Source organism: Rhipicephalus microplus, chromosome 8 (genome assembly GCF_043290135.1).
Source record: "Rhipicephalus microplus isolate Deutch F79 chromosome 8, USDA_Rmic, whole genome shotgun sequence".
In the NCBI taxonomy this organism is placed as follows: domain Eukaryota; kingdom Metazoa; phylum Arthropoda; class Arachnida; order Ixodida; family Ixodidae; genus Rhipicephalus; species Rhipicephalus microplus.
The window spans coordinates 14,079,648-14,104,504 of NC_134707.1; the positions used below are offsets into that span (position 1 = coordinate 14,079,648).

General features: G+C 48.8%; 1 protein-coding gene across 2 annotated transcripts in view; it reads left to right on the forward strand.

Moving 5' to 3' along the window:
- sd (TEA domain transcription factor 1 homolog scalloped) overlaps nt 1-24,857 on the forward strand; it is a 237,377-nt gene that overhangs the window by 158,801 nt on the left and 53,719 nt on the right. The window lies entirely within an intron of this gene.

A 24,857-nucleotide genomic window follows, 5' to 3' on the forward strand; every position in this document is an offset into this window, starting at 1 on the left:
GCTTTTCAGGCACAGCGAAGTACCAACTGACTCTTATTCTGATTTCATGCGTCATTTGTGCGTGAGAAACGTGGAGCACGTTTCGAACTGCTTGCCATTCTGCACGTGACCTTCCAATTTGTTGCTATCGCGTGCATTGCTTCACCTTTGCGGAAAGCCGTAGCGTTTTTCTTTTTTTTTGCCAGCCAGGCCTCATTTTACTGCTGATCAGCGCGTGTGTAGAACGTGCGTAGTTAAGCACTATGGTTTTCACTAAAGTGTTATCTCTTTTCGTTGACTCGTCGCCTAGCCACACGCGGGGTCTAATATGTATCGCCGGCATCATTGCACCCATAGCGCCTCGACTCCGCCACGACCTCGACCTGACAGCTTAAAACCGGTGGTGGGTAGTGCCGGCCCAGGTGAAGCCCGCTTGCTACTACTACAAGCGCGCGCATGATGGCGTCGATGATAGACAATCGGCTCAGCTACCGGTTTTTCTTTCCTTCTTTCTTTCTTTCTTTCTTTCTTTCTTTCTTTCTTTCTTTCTTTCTTTCTTTTTCTTTCTTTCTTTTTCTTCCTTTCTTTCTTTTTCTTTCTTTCTTTCTTTCTTTCTTTCTTTTGAGCAACGCCGCTGCGTCGCCCCTGACCCACTTCCGTCGTCTGAGCCGTTGCCGAACCGGCGATGCCGTCAGCTTCGCGGTGCCTTGCGCCGTAATCGCCCTTGGTGCGTCGGCGAGGGAAGAAAAGGAGGGAAGGCAGACTACGAACGAACGCTCCCACCATTTGCCTGCCGCGCGGTTTCATTTGCAAGCGTCACAACACGGCTTTGAGCGTGCCCAGCCACCGCCGCCGCCGCAGCAGCAGCATAGGGACGAACGCTTTCTGCTTCGACACCGTTGGTGGTCAAGGTTGACCCCCGCCGACTGTGGCGGACACGTCATTGCACGCCCCGGCGCGCTGCGCGAGAGGCCGTTCTACGACGGGGCGCATGGTTCCAAAGATCGGGCGCTGCCGAAGATAAGGGATGAATATGTGGGACTAATGTGGCCATCTGGACTACTCAAAAACCTGATTTCGGAGAGCTAATGTGTCTAGAGATAAATATGCGTGATTGAAAAGCTTCGAGGTATCATCTTGCATTTCATGTTTTCTACGAAGGATGGAAGGAACATGAGAGAGGGGAAAGGCATTGGTGTGCATGGAAGCAAATGGTGTTAACCAGTCTAGATAAATTGTTATGCTACCCTACACACGTGAAAAGTTAGGAGGGGATTTGAACGATAAAGGTATAAAGAAAGTACGCACACACATTAAGATGGTACTGCACCCCACAGCCGTAATATAGCCATTGTTTTTTAATCACTAGGGTTAATCTGATGTCTCTGATGTCAAAAGTTTGAGAAACGTCTTTGGCGCCTTAATGCGCGATGATCTCTCGGGTACATATTCAAGAATGGTTTCTGCCGTCATTGGTTTGTGGTCTATGCGAGCTAGAGCAGACGTGGGTTGTTGTCCCTGCACATTGTAGCGAATGCAGCCGCAGAGGATAGGCCATAATCTCTCCTCGCTAGCACGACAAGCTGTCTTAAATGCTTGTTCACTGCCTTCCACATTACCCTCTATCATATGCTGTGAGAGTGTTGGAAGAACTTGTCGATACCAACCCATCACGAGGCCAAACATCGACCAGTGGAAAGACAAGCTTGAGTTTGAAGCTATATCAAGCCGAATACCAACAATCTCTAGTCAGCAGGATGAAGCTTTTGACTCTAGCCCACAGCAACCAGAACAAAAACCCCCTCACCGCCCCCCTCCCGCCCTTATTTTCGCTGTTGGTTCTCACAGTTTCTTTGCTTCCTCCAAAAATATTCGCAAGCTTTCGCAACTTCATAAACCAAAAGAAGCACTGCATGCACTTTACAAAAATTCAAACGATTTAGCAGGTACCGGCTGAGTCTCGGGCCATGCAACCAAATGAATGCATGGAAAGAGTGGCCTGGGAACGTTTGAGCAGCCCCGAGCGTGCTTGCTAATCGTGCTTACTTCAAGAGTCAGTGACGAGTATGAAGGATCTTTGGCCGTTTGAAATATTCCAGTTCAAATAGGACCGCATGGAAATACGTTAATAGTGGAAAGTTGTGTGTTAAATGGAGGCGACGAAAGGAACAACGCATATCGGCATATCTGGGAATGTACAGTGTCAACTTTTATCAAAGCGAACACGGTGACGCGTGGCCTGCGCGCTCCAGCGGCTGCTGGCAGCGCGTTCAAGTGGGAGCGATAGCAACCACAGTCTCTTTTTGCGTCGTCTCGCGGCGAGGAAAACAACCATTCGTTGCTGATATAGAACGGCAAGCTTGCAACGCCCTCCCCCCCCCCTTCCCCCTGAAGGTGATTACCAGCTCTCGCGTAATCGCCTTGAAGAGGGAGGAGGACGCAATCTTGCCGCTGGTTCCATATCAGCTACGAATGGTTGGTTTGCTTGCCGCAAGATGACGCGAAAGGAGACTTGTTGCTCTCGCCCCCGATTGAACGCGGTGCCAGCAGCCGCCTGAGTGCGCAGGCCACGAGCTCCCGTGTTCCCTTTCATAAAAATTGACACTGTACAAATGAATGTGTTAGTGAAACTGTTCCGCCTTTCCATCTTTATTTCTTTAAATTGTGAGGTTCCAGGGTATCAAATATAGCAGTGTCACAGTTGTTGGATATCTTTCTGAACTAGCGCGATCGACTCACATGCGCATGCGCCGCCTTTATACCGAACGAAGTGGCCATTATGCAGCGGCGCGCACGATCATAACGATGGAAGACGCAGGGTCTATTACCGCCGCTTCCAAGGCTAACGACATCATGAACAATCGCTCGCCTGTCCTTCTGAGCGTTACCACATCGCCACTGAAACAACAAAAAGAAAAGCAACGCGAGAAGATCGGCGGATTTGCGTCGCTCTTGGCCGCCGAGCTAGACGCCGCATTAGCGGAGAGAAACCTTCCGAGACAGGGCGATAGCATCGGCGAAAACCACTTCGGAGGCCACCACTCTCTTCCCGTCTCATTAAAGCGATACAGCGTCACGGAAGGTTGTGGAACTCGCGTCTGTCAAGCGATAGTAGAGTGAGTCGTTTACTTTGTTTGCAGGGTTACCTCTTCAGAAATATCTACAGTCGTCCGTGCAGCAGCAGTTGCAAAAGCTTGAGGCGGTCACATTCGGTGGACAATCACCAGCTCGACTTTCTGGTTGTTTATTCGTGCGCAACATTGTTAGGTGGTATGCACATTTTTTTACCAAAGGCTCCCTGGTTGCCGCTGTAGTTTCCACTGGTATCTACTAATAGGAACCTGTAAGTGCAGCCGGAATAACTTGTCATAATGGGAATGTTGACTTTTCTGCCCTCGCTACAGCCCTACTATTCGTGAGATACATTCTCCTGCATCTAGAACCACATCCATGGTTCTCGACGTTCAGAGTTCCGCCATGCTAACGGCCTTCATCCAATAAGAGCGGTGCGGCAGCGTAGCAGCCAATTGGCGCAGGCAAGATGACGAATTTGATTATATTGTCCACAAGAAACAGTAAAATGCCTCCTAATTTTTTAAAGGTAGATGGTGCGGTAGTACAGGTACACGAGCTTTGCCCCTGCAGTTTTCCATTCACTGCAGCAGAACGTCGTCCTCGAGTACGGAACCTTTTCAGCGGTCATCGGAAACGACCAATGACTTCCCTTTGCTGCATAGTATTAGCTAGACATAGATTCTGCGTATGGCTCACAATCAGCATCTAAAGCGAAAAGAGGCTTAGCTTTGGAAAGTGGTCAGCCGCGCTCTCCCTCCATCAACCTCAGTATCGCGGTGGAACTTCGTGCCCGTCCTGTTAGCGCCATACCAATTCTGTATCAAGTAATGAGCCAACTAGCGAGCCACCAGGTTTGTTGGACTGCCTTTTTTTTTAAATATTAAGCTTCCCTGTAAATTTGGTAGGTTCTTAGGTACCGGGACAAGCGTTACCGCCAAAACGAAAGCCTCGGAGATGGAGATGTGATTCATTGCTTTTGCAATAGTGCAATAACGCATGCGCCGTGGCATTGTGAAATGTGAAATGGGTGGTTTGCAATGTCTGCTATGATGATTATTCAATGCAACTTTGCTTTCCCAGTCCATACGAGTTTCTTGCCCGCATCCTTGGCATTTCTTTCCTATGTGGTTAGTGATGTATCTTTTGCGGCAAACTATAGAGCTCGAATGCTTTGCAGTGTACTCTGACGTCGTCTGGTGCACTGACGTCAACCGGCGCTACCGGAGCTCGCGGGGTCATATTGTGACCGCAGCATTGCTTTGTTTATGGCCTAGCGATGCACTTATAGCAGGATGACCTACACTACAAGCTATCTGCAAGCGGCATTTTAACAGGTCGTGCTTAAACGGTGCATTTTAAGTTGTTCGTTGTGTTTGCTAGCCTGCCAGGAGAATCCATGAGCCATCACGAACCAACGAGCCCCAGGCACGCATTACCGTTTACTGCGCAGAGTACAGATGACGACGTATCGGCTTTGAAGCTTGTGGGGGTGCTGACACCCCCCCCCCCCCCCCCTGTAAAGTTGTCTGCGCCGCGTGGCGCACGTGTCTCACCCCAAGGCTTTGTTTCGGTGGTGACCACCGCCGGGCGATAGATGGCGTTGTGTTCGCTTTGAGTACCACGGTTGGTAGAGTGGTAGCGCCGGCGGTGGCCCCTGGCGGAAGGCAGGCCTTGGTGGTGGGCGAGCGGTGAGCGGGGCTCTTCTGCGCGTGGCGGCTGCCGCGAACGGTTGTCTGTAGCACGGGTCCCCGGTGCTCGGCACCGCGGGCTTCGCGCCGGGGTCCCGCGTGGAAAGTCAGGCGTTGGTGACGCCGCCTTGGGTGTGTGTTGGGTGTGTTAGTGTGTGTTTATCATGCAATTGTGTGTTTAGTGTGTCACTGCGTTATGTTGTTTGTATGGTAGCGTGTTAATTAAAATTGATGTAACATTCGGCGGACGATATCGTCGTCTAAATTAGTTAATAAATGTATGTATGTTGTGTGCTTGGTACCGACCGCGTCTGCTGTGTCCGTTCACTCCAAGAGCGTGGCGTGGCGATGCGCACGTTCGCCTCGCGGAGACCCCACAAGCTACTGTCCGCACTCCAGCAATGCGGTCATCCACATGCGATTGGAAGTTTGCAGGGTAGCAAACAAACTAAACAGATAAATCTTTCGCGGTGTCCCCGAAGACGTGGCTGCGACGTCTCCGCCTTGGGGGGCACCGCACCCACATGTTCCCATCGGCCTCCGTGGACTGTCGCACGGGACGAGCGCCATCCTCCGGCCATCGCAATCACGCGTCCCTTGCCTACCAGGCCGGGCCCGTATCCACTATGCTCCGTACCTTTTCGGCGGAGAAGGGGCGGTAATTTGAAACGTGATTACGTGCGGCGACGGGGCATTCGGAGGAGACAGCACCCGAAGGTTGGAAGAGGATGTCGTCCGTGCGCAAGAAGTGAAATTGGGGAGAGGAGGGCATTGGCAGGCAGCTCTTGGGGCCATCTTCTTCGGCGGCGTGGCCCCTGCGGCGCTGAGCGAGTACGGGTGTGGGAACGGGGGCCCCAGAATCGCACTAGGAAGTCCGGCGGGCCTCTCTTGTCTCTGCATCTCTCTTAAGATTCGCTCATCGTCGTATTTTTCTTTTCTCTTTTCTAGAGACGTCGTCACCGTGGCGTCGCTTTGCTTCTTCGCCCATGTCCTTTTTGTCGTCCATTTGTTTTGAAAGCCGCGATGACCGTACTGCTTGACTCGAAAGAAGGGGTTTCGGGTGGGTCGTGGGGAGAGAAAAGGAGGGAAAGAGATAAGAGAGATGGGACGATTCTGGACACGGTGCGTCCTGGAAATCTTACCTGGCATCTACGTCGATGCGTCACACGCCTTAACGGGAGCTTTGAGTAGGAAGTTTTAAGTGGTGGCGGGGAGAGTGTGCTATGGGGGGGAAGGGGGGGGGACATGTTGTGGACGGCGCCGGGCGTGCTCTGCGTGCCGATACAAGGCTGGCATTTCTATATACGCCTGACTATCGCAACAACGCGAGGGTGTACACTATACGACGTTCAGCGATTTGGTGTCGCCAGTGGAAGGCCACCGAAAACTGCCCCCCGGTCTTGCACGCTGATGGCCGAACTGAAGAATGGGTGTCGGAGAAGCGCAAAGAAAGAAACACTGGGGCTCTTCTCGTATCTGCGCGTGCTTGTGGCCCAAGTTTTGTCGGCTTACACTACAAGCCCAGTGTTGGCGATGCTTTTATCTTCTTTCCTCCGCTCTTTCTTGTTTACAACTTTGGCTCTTTAATCTCCCGGTGGGCCGGTGAAGAACGGTCGGTTTCTCACGCATTCGGTAGGTAACTCTCGGCTATTCCTTTGTCGGAATATTGAATGTGACGCAGACAAGTTGCTGTGAAACTTATTCCAATATCCGGTTGACCCTCTGTTTCTTCTGCTTTTTTTTACGGTTTATTCCCGCACCGCCAGGCACGCCTTGTTTTCTTTTTTTTTACTAGCTTCGATTTATGTGTTTATTTTCGTGTGCTTATTCAATTCGCTTCTCTTTACATTGCATCGCACCTGATGCTTGACCGAATACGGTCCTCGGTGATACTTGAACGAGTAGATACGCCGATAAAGTACCCTCCGGGCCTGAGCACAGTATCTTTCCGCTTATGTGAGCAAACACCGAAGTGCCGTACAGTCGTGGCACACATTAGTGGTCGTCGGGCAAGACTTATTTGTTCACTCTGACAGTGTTGCCAAGCTGGCAGGATATTTGTTGGACGTCTGTATTTTACGGGACCGGAGCTCTGTTGCTCGCATATATTATTATTCGTCGGTACACCTCGCCGCTGTTATCTTTTTCTTCAGTTTGCTGGGGAAATAGCCCTCGCAATGGGCTCAGTTAATCGTAAGCAGCTACAGCCCAACTCTCACGTGCATGCCACTTCTGCTTCCTTGTCTACTGGTCCAACATATATTTTGTAGTGTTTGTAGTATCTACATTTGTCTTTGTTGCATGATAAACATAATCTACCTTCACTAACTTATACAAACCGATGCCACTTTTATTGCTTTAACAACATCATTTGACCGCGTGCCCTATAACCGCCTACTATACAGAATGAGGCTGATTACCATTGATGAAAAAGTACTCGACTGGGTCAAAGAATATTTAAACAACTGACGGCAAGCCGTTCTGATTAACAATTGATGTTCGTTCATTTCAACCTGTTGTCCCCAGCGTGCCGCAGGGTTTTGTATTAGAACCAACTCTATTTCTCAATGATATAAATGATATTCAACAAGGTATACTTTCACAAATCCGGCTATATGCAGATGACTGCGTTTTGTACCGACCAATAAGGTATAAGGACGACTGTGCTAAGCTACAAGATGACTTGTATAGGATTGACAGATGGTGTTCACAATGGCGAATTGGCGCGAGTACTACGAAAACTAAGCTTATGAGATTTAATACCTCCAGCCAAATTACAGAGGAAACTTACATTCTTAATGGTGAAGCCTTAGCAAGCACATTTTAAATACCTAGGTATTAATCTCTCCACTAAAATATATCGGCGGTATATATACCTAAATTAGGTATATATACCTAAATATATAGGTATATATCTCTCCACTAAAATCAAGTGTATTTTGTTGTTTCTGCGGCATGCAAAACAATTGGCTTCTTCCGTCGTACGCTTCGTCAGGCTGACAGTAGTACTAAACTTCTTGCATACACTACCCTACTTCGCCCGAAACTTGAGTACGCCTCTTCTATATGAAACCCGCACCACTTATATCTTATCGACAAACTGGAATCTTTGCAAAATCAGACAGCGCGTTTTATTTTTGGTAATTATTCACAGCAATCAAGCATCACAAAAACAAAGTATGAGCTTTGTCTCACCCCCTTGCAGACTAGAAGAAACATATGCCTGTAAGCCTTTTTTTCATCAGCTTTTTCATCAACCAAGTACATTATCTCAAGCGCACATCGTACCCGCCAAAAAGATTTTTGCACGTATCAATCACAAATTTGGAGCAACCTTTTGCACGCACTAACCCGTTACAGTTTTCATGCTAACACCTAGCTATCTCAAAATGAAATCGTCTCCCCAGTAACATAGCTGAAGTAACTGACCACGCAGTATTTATTAGCGCTTTAAATGAGGCGTTTTTATAAAGGTACACTTTAGCCTACAAAGTATTAGCGATTATTCTTAACACGAAAAATGTGTATCCTAATTATGTTGTAACGATGCCTGTCGCGATGCAAGACAAACAATGTGCGTATAATTCTTGTATAACGAAAAAAATGCAGTACGTTGATGTCGATTGATGAGGAGTAAACTACTAGGAATTTATATTTTTGCTTCACTGTTTTTTTTTCTTACCTTAATTTGTTTCTATTGCACTTTACATGAAATGTTACGCTCCCCCCTATGTTATGTCCACGTTGCGCCCTTAGGGTAAATAAAAGAAATAAGTACATGAAATCGTGAAATAGAGTTTTCTTTGTTTTAGCTGTACGTTATGATTGTCAATTACGTCTTCTTAATAATTGTTGTGCTAGTCGGCCAACATCGTGGCCGCCAGCTATTTAAATAGTAGGCAACATGAGACCGTTACGACGGTGACGTGATTTTAACATGAATAATACTGTACTTAATCGTTTCGCGTTAACCCTGGAAGGGCCGATGTTGTAGATATTGTAAATCTGAGTTGCCTTTGCCAATAATGAACCGGTTTTTTTGCGGGGACCAGACATGCCATTCACTTATTTTTATTTCCTAATACATTGATATTTGTCGTAAGATATCCTTCTGTCTGCCCCTAACCCGCTTTCCTTCTCTGGATTCCCAGAGAAGGAAATCGGGTTAGAGGGAGACAGAAGGTTAGGTGGGCAGACGAGATTGAGAAGTTTGCGGGTATAAATTGGCAGCAGCAAGCACAGGACCGGGTTAACTGGCGGAAGATGGGAGAGGCCTTTGTCCTGCTGGACGTAGTCAGGCTGATGATGATGATGATGATGATCCTTAATTCGTATAAATGCACTAACGTTGCACGAAGAAGAACGCAAAACAAAAAGTACATGGTTTGTCGCTGTTCAGTGAACCGTTCGGAGTGGCCCGATCTTGGCGGCTTTGTTTATTATTCGGATCCCTGCGATAACTATTAGAGCACGGACAGAGCACTTATATAGCCCTGTGTACGCCTCACGCTGCGGAGGTGACGCCGTTCCCTGAGGCTAGCGACGTCTAAACCCGCCTCGCAGTTAAGGTTGCCTTCGGTGCACATTTCGCAGGCAATAACCGAAAGCGGCCAAGGCGCACAGCACGCGCCGTAAGCGGTTTTATTGTGTTCGGAGCAATGACTTGTAGAGGGCCAGGCCTTTTTATTCAGCTTCTTTTACTCCGGTAAGTTTAAGCGTGACCTCATTGTTTTTTTACTTTTTTTTGTGCGCAAACAAAGCTGCAACGGTCTGATTGCGACGTTGGCTTTGGAAAATGCAGCGTTGAGCCTTTTAACTCGCGCTGCTGAGTAGCGTACAGCAACAGTCTGGCCAATTCTCGAGAGCAAACACTCAACGTTTTTTTTGTATTTGTACTTTCGTTTTAATATCTGTTTCCAGTCAGCCACCTTGCTCTGTCGCGAATTAACGCACCAGTAATCAGACCGGAACAGCCCAATTGCCTCGCCTGATAACTTCGCGGCAAATATTTATACAAAGTAGCGCAGCTTATCACCGTGAACTCTTCCGTGTTAACCGGCTGTGCGAGTAGGGATGATAACATACCAAACTTTATGTCAGTTGTAGCAGTTTTTGTCCTGATCTGGATTCGTGATATCTTCCTTGAATGCATCAATGATAACTTGCGCTATCGCTGATCGTTTTATGGTTTTACCGTTTCTGATAGTGTTGGATTATTCGAAATTTGCCTCAGCACTATTCATTGGTGTCTGAAAGTGCTGTCAAAACCATCGTATATGCCACAGTCAAGTAGGTGCTATCTAAGAACAAAAGGGTATTTGAAGAGCACATGCTGTGTTGCTGATTTGGGTGATCTACCTCTGCTCGTCTCACTCACTCACTCACTCACTCACTCACTCAATCAATCAATCAATCAATCAATCACTCTAGATGGTATCCCAATATGGCTGTTAACGCTGCCGAATGGACGACTACAAAGAAAAGGGCACACACAGGTGCGTACTATCAACTGATGTATTTCTTAAATATATATGTCGACGGTACCTATACCGTTGGATTTGTGATAAGGACTCGATGCTTTAAACACCGATATTACTACAGTGGGCTTTGCTATCGGCGTTGTCGTATCTACCCGGTGGCGGAAATGTTGTAGGCCCGTGTGCTCAGATTTGGGTGCACGTTAGAGAACCCCATGTGGTCTAAATTTCCGGAGCCCTCCAATACGGCGTCTCTCATAATCATATGGTGGTTTTGGGACGTTAAACCCCACATATCAATCAATCAGTCAATCAATATCTACGCGGTGTTATCGTCACAGCGGCTGCCTTTGTCTTCGCCAGCGCACATCAAACGGGTCGTGTGCCCCTGCGTCGTGAAGTACACTGTCGGCCTGCGTGTGAATCAGCGTCGCTTTGGATGCATCAACAAGGAGAGCGGCCGGCCGGTCCCGCTCTGGAATAAAGTGGCGGAGGCGCGCTGGGGGGCAGCAGGAGAACCAGTTTGCGGCGATCGGCTTCGATGTTTGTAAAAGAAGGAAGCAGAACAATCAGGGCCGCCGCCGCCGCCGCGGGAGCAGCGGTTGCGTATACTCATCGCGCGCGGTGGCAGCACCGTCGTCGTCAAGGAGACGGTGGAGAGGGAAAATGGTGAATCTGTTACGCCAGAACGGTGCAGCAGGACGGAAGCTTGCGAAGCTTTCTGCGGGTAAAACTGCCTCCGTGATTGAGATGGTTCGCTAAGAGTGTAGCACTGTTTAGACGGAGAGAGACAAATTAAAAGCGGGAATGGAGCGCTGTTGGTCACCTATGTATACACCGCAGTACATAAGGAAAGGCAAAGATTGAGAAGTCAATTGTTTGTGTTGGCAGGGTGTGGTTTGGTCTAAGTGGGGCCGGTGATCTATAATGCAGACAGGTGAAACTTCATGTCATCTACCTTTTCCAGAAAGCCTAAAATGCACTTTGTCCACTTCGACTTGGCGGCGTAAAATTGAAGTTTAGTTTATGCAGAAGTGCCTTTGACCGGCTAAATTAAGTGGGGAAATTGACTAAAGGTGAATCATTGCGTCGATTTATTGTTCCGCGTGTGCTTGAAATGTAATGTTGTTACGCGACAGGCGCCGCTATAGTTTTTCTCATTCCCTGTGCCTTCTCATCTCCGCTGAAGTAGCATAATACTGTAGCACGTGAGAGGGGTAATGGCATGCTGTTAGGGTGGAGTGTTGTGGGCAGGGACTATTCCTTGATTCCGATCACCTAATAAAAAGGACCTGCTTGCTTTCTCGGACAGCAAGGTAATCTGACCCGGGGTACTTCCATGTTGGTCAGCGAGTAGCTGATTTTAATGCAGGGCAGATAGACTGAGGAAAATAATAATAAATAGATATCTTAAGCTGTGCATCGCACACGTATTGCCCTTTTTTGTTCATGTTATGCCTTGGGCAGTTCTGGAGTTATCTTTGATTCCAGAAAGTTTTCGAGGCCATGACAGTCCTACTAGGATGTTTCAAGGGCACATTGAGGACAATTATAGACAAAACTGGCCGTCAATGTAGCTCTGTTGCCAAGCTACGCTGTTCTTCAGGAGCACCAACTTTTAGACAAGTTGGTTCGGTACATTCAATAAACGGGTGGTGCCTTAAATACGAAAACCAAAGAAAAGGACAAGAGCGTATATTGTGTACAGGACCGCAGCGAATAGATTGAGCGTGCGTCCTGTCTTCTTTCTTGGACCCTCCGTTTTTAATACTATGACTTCATTGGATATAAGCCAATTTTTCAGCGTGGTTTTTGCAGTTTTCCTAAAATAACAGTCCTGGACGGCTTCTAGTAAAAACGGTTGACCATTGCCGAGATTCACGAGCTCGAAGATTCACACTCTCTGCGGTTACGCTCGGCTTGTGCCGATTGAATGATTTGACCCATCATCGTGGTAGTGCTGCACGGAATTCAAGAGGAGACGTCAGCGGCTGTGCGATGAAAAAGAAGAAGGTTCCTTCACTCTTTCTCCGCGTCGTCTTCTTCAGCTTCCCTGTTTTTTCGTTGGTGTGGTGTACTATGTACTTCGGGGCGCTCTGACGTTGTACCACGTGAATCGTGTTCTTCTCTCTCCCTCACTTTTGACCTAAAGTGCTCCCGTGCATCGACGGGAAGCCTTGGGCCGCTGTTTTGTGCGGGTGGGCGGGAGTGACCACATCGCAACGGCGGCCCCTCAGCATAGGGGTAGCGTCTGGGGGCAAACCTCCTGTTCGTTTGGCTCATTAGTTGCGCGCACCGTGACGCACAGTTGTAGAGGCGAGGCTAGTTCGACAGGTAGAACTGCTGTCTCGCAGACATTTCCGCATTTAACAAATATGTAGACGTTTACTTCATCCGTAAACGCTAGCGTTATGCTGGATACCGTAGCCGTAAACCTCATAGGTCGAATGGGTGGTCACACCTGGCAAGGCTGAGGGGAACTAGACTAGCACAGAATTAGTACGAAATCAAGCGCATTCTGCTTTTCTGGTGGTGTAAATTCACTGCAATAGCGTAATTCTAAAAATCAGGTAGCTTTTTCGAATCGGGTGGCTTTTTATTTTTTGGTAGAAGAAACACTCTAGCGAAAACAAAGGTGAATGTGATTGTATTTGAGCAAAGCGTAACAAGATGTCGATACATTTGACCGGCGTTCGCCAACGCTGATTAATAACCTTTTAACGTTGCTCGTTCAAGCGAACGTACTGTCTCTTGCTCCTCATTGTTTTTTCACCACACGGCCAGAGACTGGAACGGCCTTCCACACCACATCGCTTCCATTACCACCTCAGCTGCCTTTTTCATTGAAGAAATGACAGTTTATTCGGAGACAAACTTGGTAATTTTTTTTATATTGCCGCCCCTTATGTTTAGTACACCTCTGGGGTCTTTAAGGTGAAATGAAATAAAATGAAATTAAACACTTCGCGTATATCAGAACACCGCACATGCTGAAAAACGCCTCTTATATTTCACCATTGGATGTGGCCCCGCGGACCACACACACTAGGAATGTAGCCCCCTTTTCTCCCCCCCCCCCTTCTCATCACTCTACGTCTAAGCCAGTGCTACTCGCATAATCGAAAGCCACAGAAGGATTTCACAAGAATAAAGCTACTGCTGCTCCGTATCTTCCTCTTCAACAGAGGATTCTTAGTTTATTGACTATACGTCCTACTTGAGTTGCATGCATGTCCCAGACTTGCCGCTGTAGTGAACGTCTGGGCACTACTTTGTGGGTGTGTATCAAAGCTCACCGTAGACGGTTAAATAGACAGTTAAGTGAACAGCCGCCATCTTAAATTCCATTCCAATTGTCATGTAGTCGGTAAAACAGACGGGTTCGAGAAGACAGCATCGTACACAAATATGATCAAGAGAGAGAGAGAGATAAAGATACAAGGAAAGGCAGGGAGGTTAACCAGACGCACATCCGGTTTGCTACCCTGCACTGGCGAAGGGATAAAGGGGAGAAAAGAGATATGATCAAGAGAAAAGAGAAAAATATGATCAAGGTTGTCAAAACAAGATGGCGGCTCAGCGCATTGCTCGGATAGCTCTAATTTTGCCGGAATAGTCGTCTGCATACGAAAACACGCTTCTCCTGACACTCATTGTTGGTAATGTTCGATTTTTCTTAGATTTTAACACGAAATAAGCTAAACAATAAGTTACGCTTGTTTATTCTAGCTCTCTCTTCCCGACGCGAGGTGGCGCCTCGTCGCGTAGAAGCCGCCCAGACGTGTTCTATTTCTCAAACATGGGCTCTATGCTGCCTAGAATTGAAACACAGCCTGTGCCTCGCACGGAATGGCGCGCCGTAACACGTTTCACGATCGCACGGTGGCGCTGCGCCGAAAATGGCCCGGTACTTCAGTGAGATGCTGAGGCAACAGGTGTTTCTCCGGCACCCAGAGCGCGCGCACTTTGCCTTCTCTTCATTTCTTTACATTTCACTCATACCTCCTCTCTGAGCTTTTTTTTTTCACCCCTGCTGCCGCGGACCCCCGCTGTAATCCAGTTTTCAAACGTGACCCCGCTTCTCGGCGGCTGTCCTTCCATGGTTTTGCCTTCTTTCTCTTTTTTCGCCATTTCAAGTGGCTAGGAGCAATCGCAATTGCTGTTTTTTGTGCACCCCATTTTGTGGAAATAACAAAAGCGTGCAATAGTGCAAAACGTACAAGTCACCGTGCATGGGTATAGTCTGTGAACACCTCTTATAGACAGACATCCTTTTTGGGCATGGTTTTAGTTTTGCTTGCTAATGACCTGACCTATATATAGAGAGATCTCAGTGCGATGAAGCAAGAGGTGGTGGGGTCTTAGTATAGAAATGTTGTCATTCTTGTCAACGAGTGTTGTTCGGAATTCGACGTTAGCATTAGCGTGCGCGTATGCTGCACTCAATTTAGTGATGACTAAGCCTTCGACTTTTTCGTGTCCCGCGTGTATCTGATGCGTCAATCGTCGACAGACGTGACCCCTATGAAGACGAGAAAATGGAGCGGTGGTGGGAGGTGTCTGTCAGCTTTACCGCGTCGAGTCATCGAAGGGAAAATTAATTTAGAATACTGGGAAGATATTCAGTGTTACGCCACTAAAAGGTACAATGAAAAAATGAAAAACAAAAATAAAAAATTGCGGCTTCTGTCGTTGGGCCTCTGACCGCATAACCCACGTGAGTGACGTGTCGGGAGTGGACTCCATGACGGCGCCTCTACAACAAGGCTTGTCCGGCCGTCAGCTCTTGACGTCCGCCCACCGGTCTTGTCTCGCCTTCTGTTGGCTGGTTCAGAGATTCTCTGTTTGTTCACTAAACCACAAGTCCAAAAGCATGGCTCCGGGCTGGCTCAGTGGTTAACGCCTCGCTTTCACGACGCAGAAGTTCGAAAGCATATAATGAAGTGTTGCGCTGGTGCGTCGTGGTGATGTGATGTAGGGTAATGCATGTACAGCTCTGTACAGAAGCTACTCATGTGTTCTGCTAACTTGGTGGATCTGTCGAAGGGTATGACAATGCTGTGTGTGTAACGATGGCTTGTCAAAGTGTATGACCAGATAGAGAATAAGAATAAAAGGAAGGCCGGGATATTAACAAGGCTGAGCCCGGTATGCTACTTGGCAGTGAGGAAGGGGGTAAGGGAGTAAAAGGTAGAGTGGAGGAGAGAAAAATCATAGTTGTCGTCGACCCCAACTGCAGTTGTACGCTTGACATCAGATTGTGAGTCGGTCTCTTGACTTACATCAGGGAAGTGCCTTCGTTGCTTCGCATGACTTAAATCAGGGAAGCCCATTCCTTGCTTCACGCGAAGAGCACGGCAATGTGAAGAAAATGTCTTTGTATTTGCTGCTATACATGTCTGTGCATGCGAGAGACTCCATCAAGCCATTTTTGACTGATTCTTCTTCGCCTCCCGAGACTTGTGTTGCAATAGTCAAATCTAATGAATCGAAATGTCGCCCTGTTGATTGCTTTTCTTTACGACGAAGCTGCGAAGGTAATCCTAACGGTCCTTGTCGAAATAAAAGAGTAAAACTGGCATTTTCAGCGCTAGCATTGACAATGACGTAACATCATGATGTCAACATGTAACACCATCATGAGGTCTCAGATGGGTAAAGATTGTTACGTCATCGTGAAGCTTTAAAAAACGAAAGATGACCCATGCGAATCTGTATCAATTAGTCGGAGCTACTGTACCTCTCCTGCCCTCAGCTTTCTTGGCCATTCGTGTACGTGATTTGTAAATGTGTGACATGTTGTTTTCTCTCTTCATTCAGGCTAGCTATATTGAAACAATCTTAGCGTGCAGGTGAATGGTAGCCTGAGGGTGTTAACCAGGTTAGCCGGGGATTGTTGGCTGATGCCTAGCAGCGGGGTTCAGCGAGAAGGAGGAAGTGTTAGTCAAGGAATGTTAACCTGGGATTGCTAGCTAGTAACAGCAAATTTAAAACTTCAAGTGTGCAGAAGGTGGATGTTACGTCACGACACTTGCAGGGCAGTGTTTCCCTGGGATGGTCGCTGGGTAACCCCGGGACTGTTGCGCTGTGTGTGCTGTCCGGGTGGTGTTGGCCAGACAGAGTGAACTCCAGGTGCACGCGTTAGTACCACACGTGGCCAGTCGCACGTCCTTGTCTACGGTTCCGTGTTCTTTGCGTTTTGTCTGGCGCCCCTCGTTCTTCTTGCTGCACGGAACTGGAGGCGCGCAGCCCTACAAGAGTGCGTCCGATAGCGAAGCGCGTGTGCCTGCCTCCCTCCCCAAGTGGCGCCCTTCCAGTTGTGGGCGGGTTTTTCTTTTGACGGTGGGCCCCCGCGACTGCGTGAGTGCTGTGGCTGTGGCCACTTTTCCGTGACCACCAGCGTTTTTTTTTTTCTCGCTACTGGCCGCGTGCACGAGCGTTTTCTTGCTTGCTTCCTGGCCCCAGGGTCTTCCCCTCCCCGTCGACATGGGCGCTCTTCTTGCCTCTGGGCGATGATGTGCCCCATCCGCCCGGCGGTGCTTGTCGTCTCGCTTCTCGGAACCGATGACCTAAGAGAGATGGAGGAAGGCGAAAGAAAGAGAAAAGACTAAAGGGGGAGCATGACGTCGTGCAGCCGGGTTTCGCCGAGGCGAATTTCTCTCGAGAAACCGTCTCCCCTTCTTCGCTTTCGTTCTCTCCCCGTGGTTGCAGAAAGAGTCTAGAACAGCTGACCTCTGAATGTGGACTACAAACACGGTACCTGTATTTTTTTGGTTTCCGGTAGTTTCCGGGGCAGCCGATCTGACAGCCGAGACTAGTTGGTCTTGGTTCATCTTGTGTTGACCTGCAGTCTCGAATTGTTCGCACATATTTGTACATCTTGGGTTGAGTTGCGCGTGCTTCTTTGTCGTCCTTGCAATTGCTACGAGGTTGTTTTGTTTCCAGTAGTTTGCTTTTTAACAAAGCTTACAGGCGGACTGATTGCTATAGATCTTTATTTTTCTTTAATTGTATGTCTTGCGCACTTTGACTTGTGTGTGCGCTTTCGTCGTCCGCGCACCCGGTACCAGCGTGTCCAAAACTGACAGCTGGACTAGTTGTTCTTGGTTCATCTGGAATAGGGCTGTACATATTGAATTGCACATCTTTTTTTCACCTTGAATTGACTTGTGCGTGCTTATTTTTCGCCCATGTAACTTTTCGTGGGGCACACGTCAATTGATGGTGCTTAAGGTATACATTTAAATTTTGTGGTGTACTTCTTTGGGTGGCCTGTTTAAAGAACGTTTTGTGCATTTTCTTACGTGCCTGTTAAGGAGACATTAGTTTATCGTTTTTTTGTGTGTGTCTTACTCCTCTTATGTAAACACAGGTGCCCACACCGTCCTGACCTGTTTGAAGGCACTGAAAATTCGCAGCTGCTAATTGTGCAGTGTGCTGAATTCTTCATTCGTTGATTGATTGATTGATTGATTCATTGCTTGGCTACCTAATGATGCGTTGTTGCGACGTCCCTCGCTGCGTTCATACATCCCGTAAGATCTAGCACATTCATGCAACAACCTTTCTCTGTCATTTACATTACAGTTCCGAGTTGCCCGTGGTTAGGCAGGCCATCTGTGAGGCAAATCGGCTTCCAGAACGCATGCATTCGTGTCAATGAAACATAAGCACCTAGGCAAAGTAGTTCTTCGCAGTGCTGCACTCGGTACCGTGGCTACTTAGTGAAAACGCGCACGTGCATGGTGAACGCCTGCAGTGCATGAAGTGGTTACGCGCTGTTCGCGTTCGTCGCTTAGCGATCGCGCTCTGCTGCACGCCAGCTGGGAGTGTTCGCCCAGTAAGTACATACAAAAAAAGAAGAAAAAAGGGCTACCTTCTCTGTCTGACACCTGCATCTTCCGCAAAGCCACCTGCAACACCGGCGGCGCACTTTTCGTTTCGTCTCCAACGAAGCGGGAAATTCCGAGGCGGCCTCGGGGGTCGCCCCTGCAGCACTTGCATCCGGTTTCGCGCTCGTGAACGGTTTATTTTTTTGACGGCGTTAGCATCCCCGTTCCTCTGTCTGATTTTTTTATTTATTTTTACGCCGGACGAATGCAACACCGCCTCCGCGTTTGCGCTGTGCACGCAAAAGGTAATTTTAGGGAGTTTTAGAATGCCGTTTGCAAGCGCTGCGGGCGTAGCGGGCGCCATATGAGTTTTCGAATAGCGTGTGCCCTGCTGCGAACCGCGACGCACGATCGCAGCGACACCGTAGCCTCGAAACCAGCGCTTGCGGGGCCCCATGCGGGTCGCGATCGCCACACGCATTGATTGATTGATTTGTGTGGTTTAACGTCCCAAAACCACCATTTGATTATGAGAGACGCCGTAGTGGAGGGCTCCGGAAATTTTGACCATCTGGGGTTCTTTAAAGTGCACCCAAATCTGAGAACACGGGCCTACAACATTTCCGCCTCCATCGGAAATGCAGCCGCCGCAGCCGGGAATCGAACCCGCGACCTGCGGATCAGCAGCTGAGTACCTTAGCCACTAGACCACCGCGGCGTGGCATCGCCACACGCAATTTCGGATTTTCTGCGTGCGGTCCGCGAACGCCGACTCGCGTTACGACGCGTACGCAGTGGCAGCGACCACTCCGCAAGGGGTCGTGGTGTGCTATTCTGAAACTCCCGATTAGTGCATGTCGCGCGCACGAGTTCGAAGGCACGAAATGCATACACAAGTTGACCTTGAAACGCTGTAAAACCTTTCAATGTGATGCTCCGTGAAAAAGATGTCATCGTGAAAATTGAGCGAGAAACTTGCTTCTCGGGCAAGTTGTCTGATAATTTGCGACGAGGAGGTGGCGCGAAATAATGAGACACAGTATAAACTCCCGTGCTTCGCAATCTGGTTAAAACAAAATAGAGGATGAACTCCCAGGTTTTGATGCACATACATATTCGATAATGCGGCCGTAGGGACGATAACAGCCGCAGTTCATTCGGTAGGAGCATCGCAGGCGTAGTCCAAAGGTTGCAGGTTCGACCCCTCCGACAGCACGTTGTACTTTCATCTACTTCACGTTCTTCACTTCTGCATCACAATTCTTACAAAACATGGACGTCACCTGCGCTTTCCTTGACTTTGTTATCTGCTCGTTTTCGTTAGGGTTAGCAAAAAAATAAATAAACGACCCCTCAGAGATTTCCTTTCCTCATACCACAGTCCCTTAATACTTGAAGGACTCTGCTCATACTTACTCATGAGACGAACGCAACAAACGAGTACGAGGGCTTTTGGCACCAACCATATCCAGTGATTGCTTGACTGCAGCCATAGCCCCAGAGCCTACAGTTCTCTGGGGCTATGGTTGCAGATGGCTTGTTCTGACTTGAACGTAGCTCTAACACAAATATGAAATGTACAATCTCCAACAGACGTCGGTTTAATCCTGACCGCTAAACTGTTACGCCAAAAGGTCTGACTCGGTTTCTCGGGCATTGTTACGTGTCCTTCTTAGTGCACACAGCGTTATGGTCTTAGGAATACACCATTTCATTTAGGCTTGCTGAAGTTAACAGTACTTTAATACCAAACAGCTTACCCTCTGTTCATGTAGCGATGCTTTGTCACATACTAAGTTCACCACAAGGATTTAACTCATAGTATTTGCGGTAAGGCATCGTCCTCTGGCTCTCGTGGCTCGACTGCCACGTTAGTTTCTCTCGCTCCTCCCGCCCTCTTTCCATCTCATTCTGTGGCACTCGTCAATAGAGGAGCACGTGTTGTCTATCTGTTTCGCTTTCACTCCCTTTGTCTGGGAACGCCTCCCCCGCCTTTATGACGGCAAAACTCTCACCCGTGTTCCATTGTCCGCAATCGTATACACACCACCAGGTACAGCGCAAAACGCCACCACTTCAAGAGGGTGAGAGAGAGAAACATACAGAACGTGTGTCTGCTCTGCCGCTCTTCATCTTCTCCACTGCGTCCGTCTTCCTTCCCTCCTTGTCCTATCATCTCTCCATTGCGCTTGTTCTATCATGTCTCCACTTGCCCTCCCTTGTTCCCCCTATCATCCGACGCTTCCCTCCTTGCTCTTCCTATCGTGTTCTTTCACTCCTCGCAGAGATAAATCACTGCCATAAAAACCAGTTTTGGCTGCGCTGCCGGTCTGAGTCTGGAGAGAGTGTAGGCAAGAGGAACTGGCGGAGAGTTGAGGCGTTTTCAGGCGGTGGCTTTGTTTTGTTGTGTTGGGAGACCCACAAGCACTGCAGTCTGAGCCAAGACGAAGAGGAAGCGTAAGAAGAGAACGGGGAGGTTGGCGGCAAACTGGATGAGGAGGAAGACGAAGGGAACGCGGGGGCAATCTACCGCCTCGATGAGCTCAGCCCGGCTTGGCGACGACTCTGCTGGCAAGCAAGCAAGCGGGCGGGGCGGGTGCGTCGGCTGTCTTCTGGTTTTGCGGCGGACTCCCGCCATTTTCCTTTTTGTCTTCTCGCTTTCCCTCGCCTCGGCGTCGTTCGCCGCTTGCAGTTCCTCTGCGCCGAGCGGGCGGGCGGGCAGGTCTCGAAGGTCCCTGAACTGGGGGTCACACCGGGGCGGTGGACGGCAGCCAACAACGGACAGGCTCCCCCTCTAGCGCGGTTCGGTTCTCTGCAGCTGGGGCGCTGGGACGGCAAAGGCGGCGCTGACTGCCGGCTTCCGCCGTTGCGTTGCATGGTCAGAGGGCAGCTCCTCTGGTCACGCTTTCTTTTCTGGGTGTTCGTATGTGTTCCAGACTATTCACTCCTGTTTGGAAAATGCGTATCCCACGTCTTCAGCTAGGACCTCCCTCTGACCGTACCTCTAGTAGCGTTTTTATTTGTTCTGTTGATCCTTAAAATCCTCGTTATACGTAGTAAAGGGGTAATGACACAATTTCTGTGTACGAGTATACTCTGGCCTACAAGTCTCATGTTTACACAGACTGCCACAGCAATGGTGAGGTTCAAAAATGCGGATATTTAATTTCGACATTAAGGTCGATTTCCCCAAGGCACGCCTACCGACGTCGACACCAGCTTGACGTAAGGATACAGTGTAATTATGGTGGCTTCACGCAACCCTCTGGCTGGTCGCGATGACGTCAGGTTTGAAAACTTACAAAATTGACCGCTTGTGCGTCACCGCAAATCATTCGAAATTCGCTCTTGCGCGTCACTGACGGAGCCATGGTGCCGGACAGCATTGTAAACGTCGCAATATCTGGCACAAACACGTCACGAGAAACTTATACCATTTTGCGACATCACGGTACAGTAGGAACCGAAACTAACCTTAAAAAGGTGCCCTAACTATTTTTTTGCAGGCCCTCAAGATTAGCGGCACGTATTCTGTTAGGCTCTTGAGGACTTGGACTTTCACTTGACGCAAAAAACCAAATGAAAGTTTTCGTGCCAGTAACATTTTAAGACGAAAGCCTTAAACGCCCCATTAGACGTGAAATATGCTATTAATAATTATTGGTGTATTAACAACCCAAAACCAGAATTGGTTTATGAGGGACGCTAAGGGTGAGGGGCTCCGGAAATTGCGACCGGGTGGGGTTCATTAACCTGCCCTCTAAAGCTTAAGTACACGGGCTTCAAGCATTTTCGCCTGGCCGCCGCGGCCGGCATTCGATGTCGCCACCTGCGAATTTGCTCTCAAGCACCGTAAGCACCGAACCAAAATGGTAGGTAGACGCAAAACGTCACCGTCGGCGGCGCCAACACGAGTGATGCAAACAGATCACTACGTGACGTCATCCTAAGACGCCGTCACTCCAAAGCAGTTTCCTAAAATTAACTAGAGGGGACTCGGGCGCTGCAATCTTCCAGCGACCATGGGAATGACGGGCAGTACACGCATTTCTCAAGTCTTGGAACTTTCGAGTGGCGAATCGCACTTGTGGCTTTGTTTATTGTTGTGTTTTCGTTTTGTTTTGAAGGAAAGAACGAACCCTTTCAAACTTCGTGACCCGATTTGAAATGGTACACCTGAAAGATTTAGGGTGGTGAAGCGCAACTGCGGAACGTTTGCTTATTGTTGCTTCGTGACAGAGCAGCTTCAATCCATGCGAAGCCAAAAGAAACGTAAAGTACGAAGACTAGGCAAAGCCGTGTACTACCCATAATTCCCATGCTCGCTGACGCATCATGCGTTGCAGCAGCCATAGAGCGTCAGAGTTCCCTCTAGTGTATGTTTAGGAAGCTCTATGTTTAAAGGGGGCCCGATCCCGAAGGTGCTGCAGGACCACGTTAGGTGCAGCAAGTTTCATTGCATTCGATCCCGGAGGAAGTGCAATGAGAAATAAAAGCTAACAGTCAATACTTACTAATGAAAAGAACTACACACTACTATTACCACTATCAGTAATGTACCGCAGATAAACTTTCTTATAGCTCACGGTATGTTCGAAAAACTTGGTCTGGTAAGTTGGGTCACGTTTTGTAGATATGATAGGTGAATGTCTATCGGAAGTTGCACCTGACGCGATTGACGACCTGCTGGGGTAGGACGTTTCATGCTGCCTTTCTCCGCATAGAGACCTAGCACATAGCACGTGTATAGGCTCTGTGAGTGTGTACACACTACAAGCTCGAGAAGGCTGCGCCCCGCCGTGATCCCATCCGGCTCTGGTTGGTTGATTTCCAACGACCGCGGGGTTTTCATCGTCGAGGAAGGAAGAGCTATTGCCGCGTGGGCGAAAGACCTGCGCCGTCTGTCGGGTCTCTCTCTCTTTTCAATTCTGGGCAGCCCCGCTCCTCTTCTACCTAATGTTTCTGTTGCATGGCGACTGCGGTATCCCTCTCTCTCAATTCCCTTTCCCCTTCAAGTCGCCCACGCATAGACGAGCACACACTCTTGCATCGGCGAAGCAACAGAGCGTGCCGTTAGCGCCGCTGTTGCACCGGCGCCTGGCGTCAGCAGCGCGGTGTGGTGGCTGGGTGCCCTGGAAGTGCTGGATTGTGATGGAGTGTTTTGTCCGCGGTTTGCGCTCACCTCTCCCCCTCCCCCTTTTCATTCGCTCCCTCACTCACTCTTTCTTTTGCGGAGCTGGCATTCGTATTGTAGACGCGTCGGGAGGCGTCTAGCGCGTGCGATACGACGGCGTGGAACACGGAAAGAGAGAGGAACTGACTCTTTCGTCCACGATAAACAAGACTTATCGGAGCTTATCTTATTTTGTAGCATTTTTTTTCTTTTCTGCCACTGAAGCTTATGTAACGCATATTCTGCTAAGCGCGTAGATATTTCAGTCGTGGAAAAAAAGTAAACAGTTAAGAGGGAGCATTGCGCAATGTGATGGAAAAGAAGAGAAAGAAAGAAATGTGTAATACACCAGGTACGCACACGCCAAGATCCCCTTGTCGACATGGCGATGCGCTTATGGTGTTGCAACGCTTCTGAGGACACACTACATAGATCACACAGGTCGAGCGCAATCGTTATGTTGAACGGTCCTGCGTGTTCTATCTAGTGTTACCCTATACCCTAAACAACGGTATGTTACCATGAACCAACTGGCCCCTTTCGCTGCGTTACTTCAATTGTAACCATTTTTCCGATAGCGTGCGAGCCGCTGAATCCCTATTCCTGCCGAGTTGTGCAGCCCGGGAGTCTTCGATCTGCTGCACAGAATTTAAGAGAGAGAGAGAGAGGGACAGCCCCTCCCCCCTCCTCCCGCATCACGAGGACTCACGAGCGCCGAACCACTTCGCGTCGTTGATGGCGGAAGCTGATGGTGCTTGTGGCTCCCGCAGCAGAAGCAGGAACGGCAGCAGTCGCAGTAGTACTGTTCAGGCGGGAGACAAAAAGGGAGCCGGTCTCTATGGGTGCGGCGGCTGTCTTCCACTCTCCGGAGGTCAGCGGGTCGGAGCCGGGACTTTCGTGATGGCTCGGAACGGCTGTGCGCCTTTTACCTCCGCGTGGACGTGTGTGCAGGGGCCGTTCCTTGCCTGGCAAGTTATGTGCAGCGTTTGACGCTTCGGTGCAAACGTCGGCAACCTTTATTAGCCGATGCAGTGAATCTGTTTCTCCCGTAGTTGATGCATACGTGCGGAATCGGCACTGTGTGAAGCCGAGAAATACAAGCTACTGGCAGTAGCCATGTAAAAGTTGCCCAATAATCGTGTGTTTATGGTGATCGAAAGTGAAGTATTACCCACGGGGCACTCAGTGGCGAGTGTGGATAATCATGAGTAGTAGAGTATCCAGAATTTTGTTTTAAAGGGGCGTGAGGGAGAATTCGACCGTACTGGAAATACTCATAATGAAATAATTGTGAGTGCAAATTTTGACGACTATCTTTTGAGCGTGAGCTTTGGGCTAAGCAGAGAGGGGGATTTTATACTTCCACATCATTTTTTAAATGTATAAGTAGCCGCGCACATACAAGTGCACGCATCATCCACTTCAAGTACGTAGAAGGGTTAATAGGCGGGCTAGTTGGTATATATTCATAATGAAATAATTGCGAGCGCAAACTTACGGGACACATTATTTATTTATTTATTTATTTATTAATTATACCCTCAGGGCCAGAGGCATTACAGAGGGGAGTGGTACAGAACAAAGGCATAACATGAGGTAGCATGGTTACAAAAAACGTTGTGTACATAAAAAG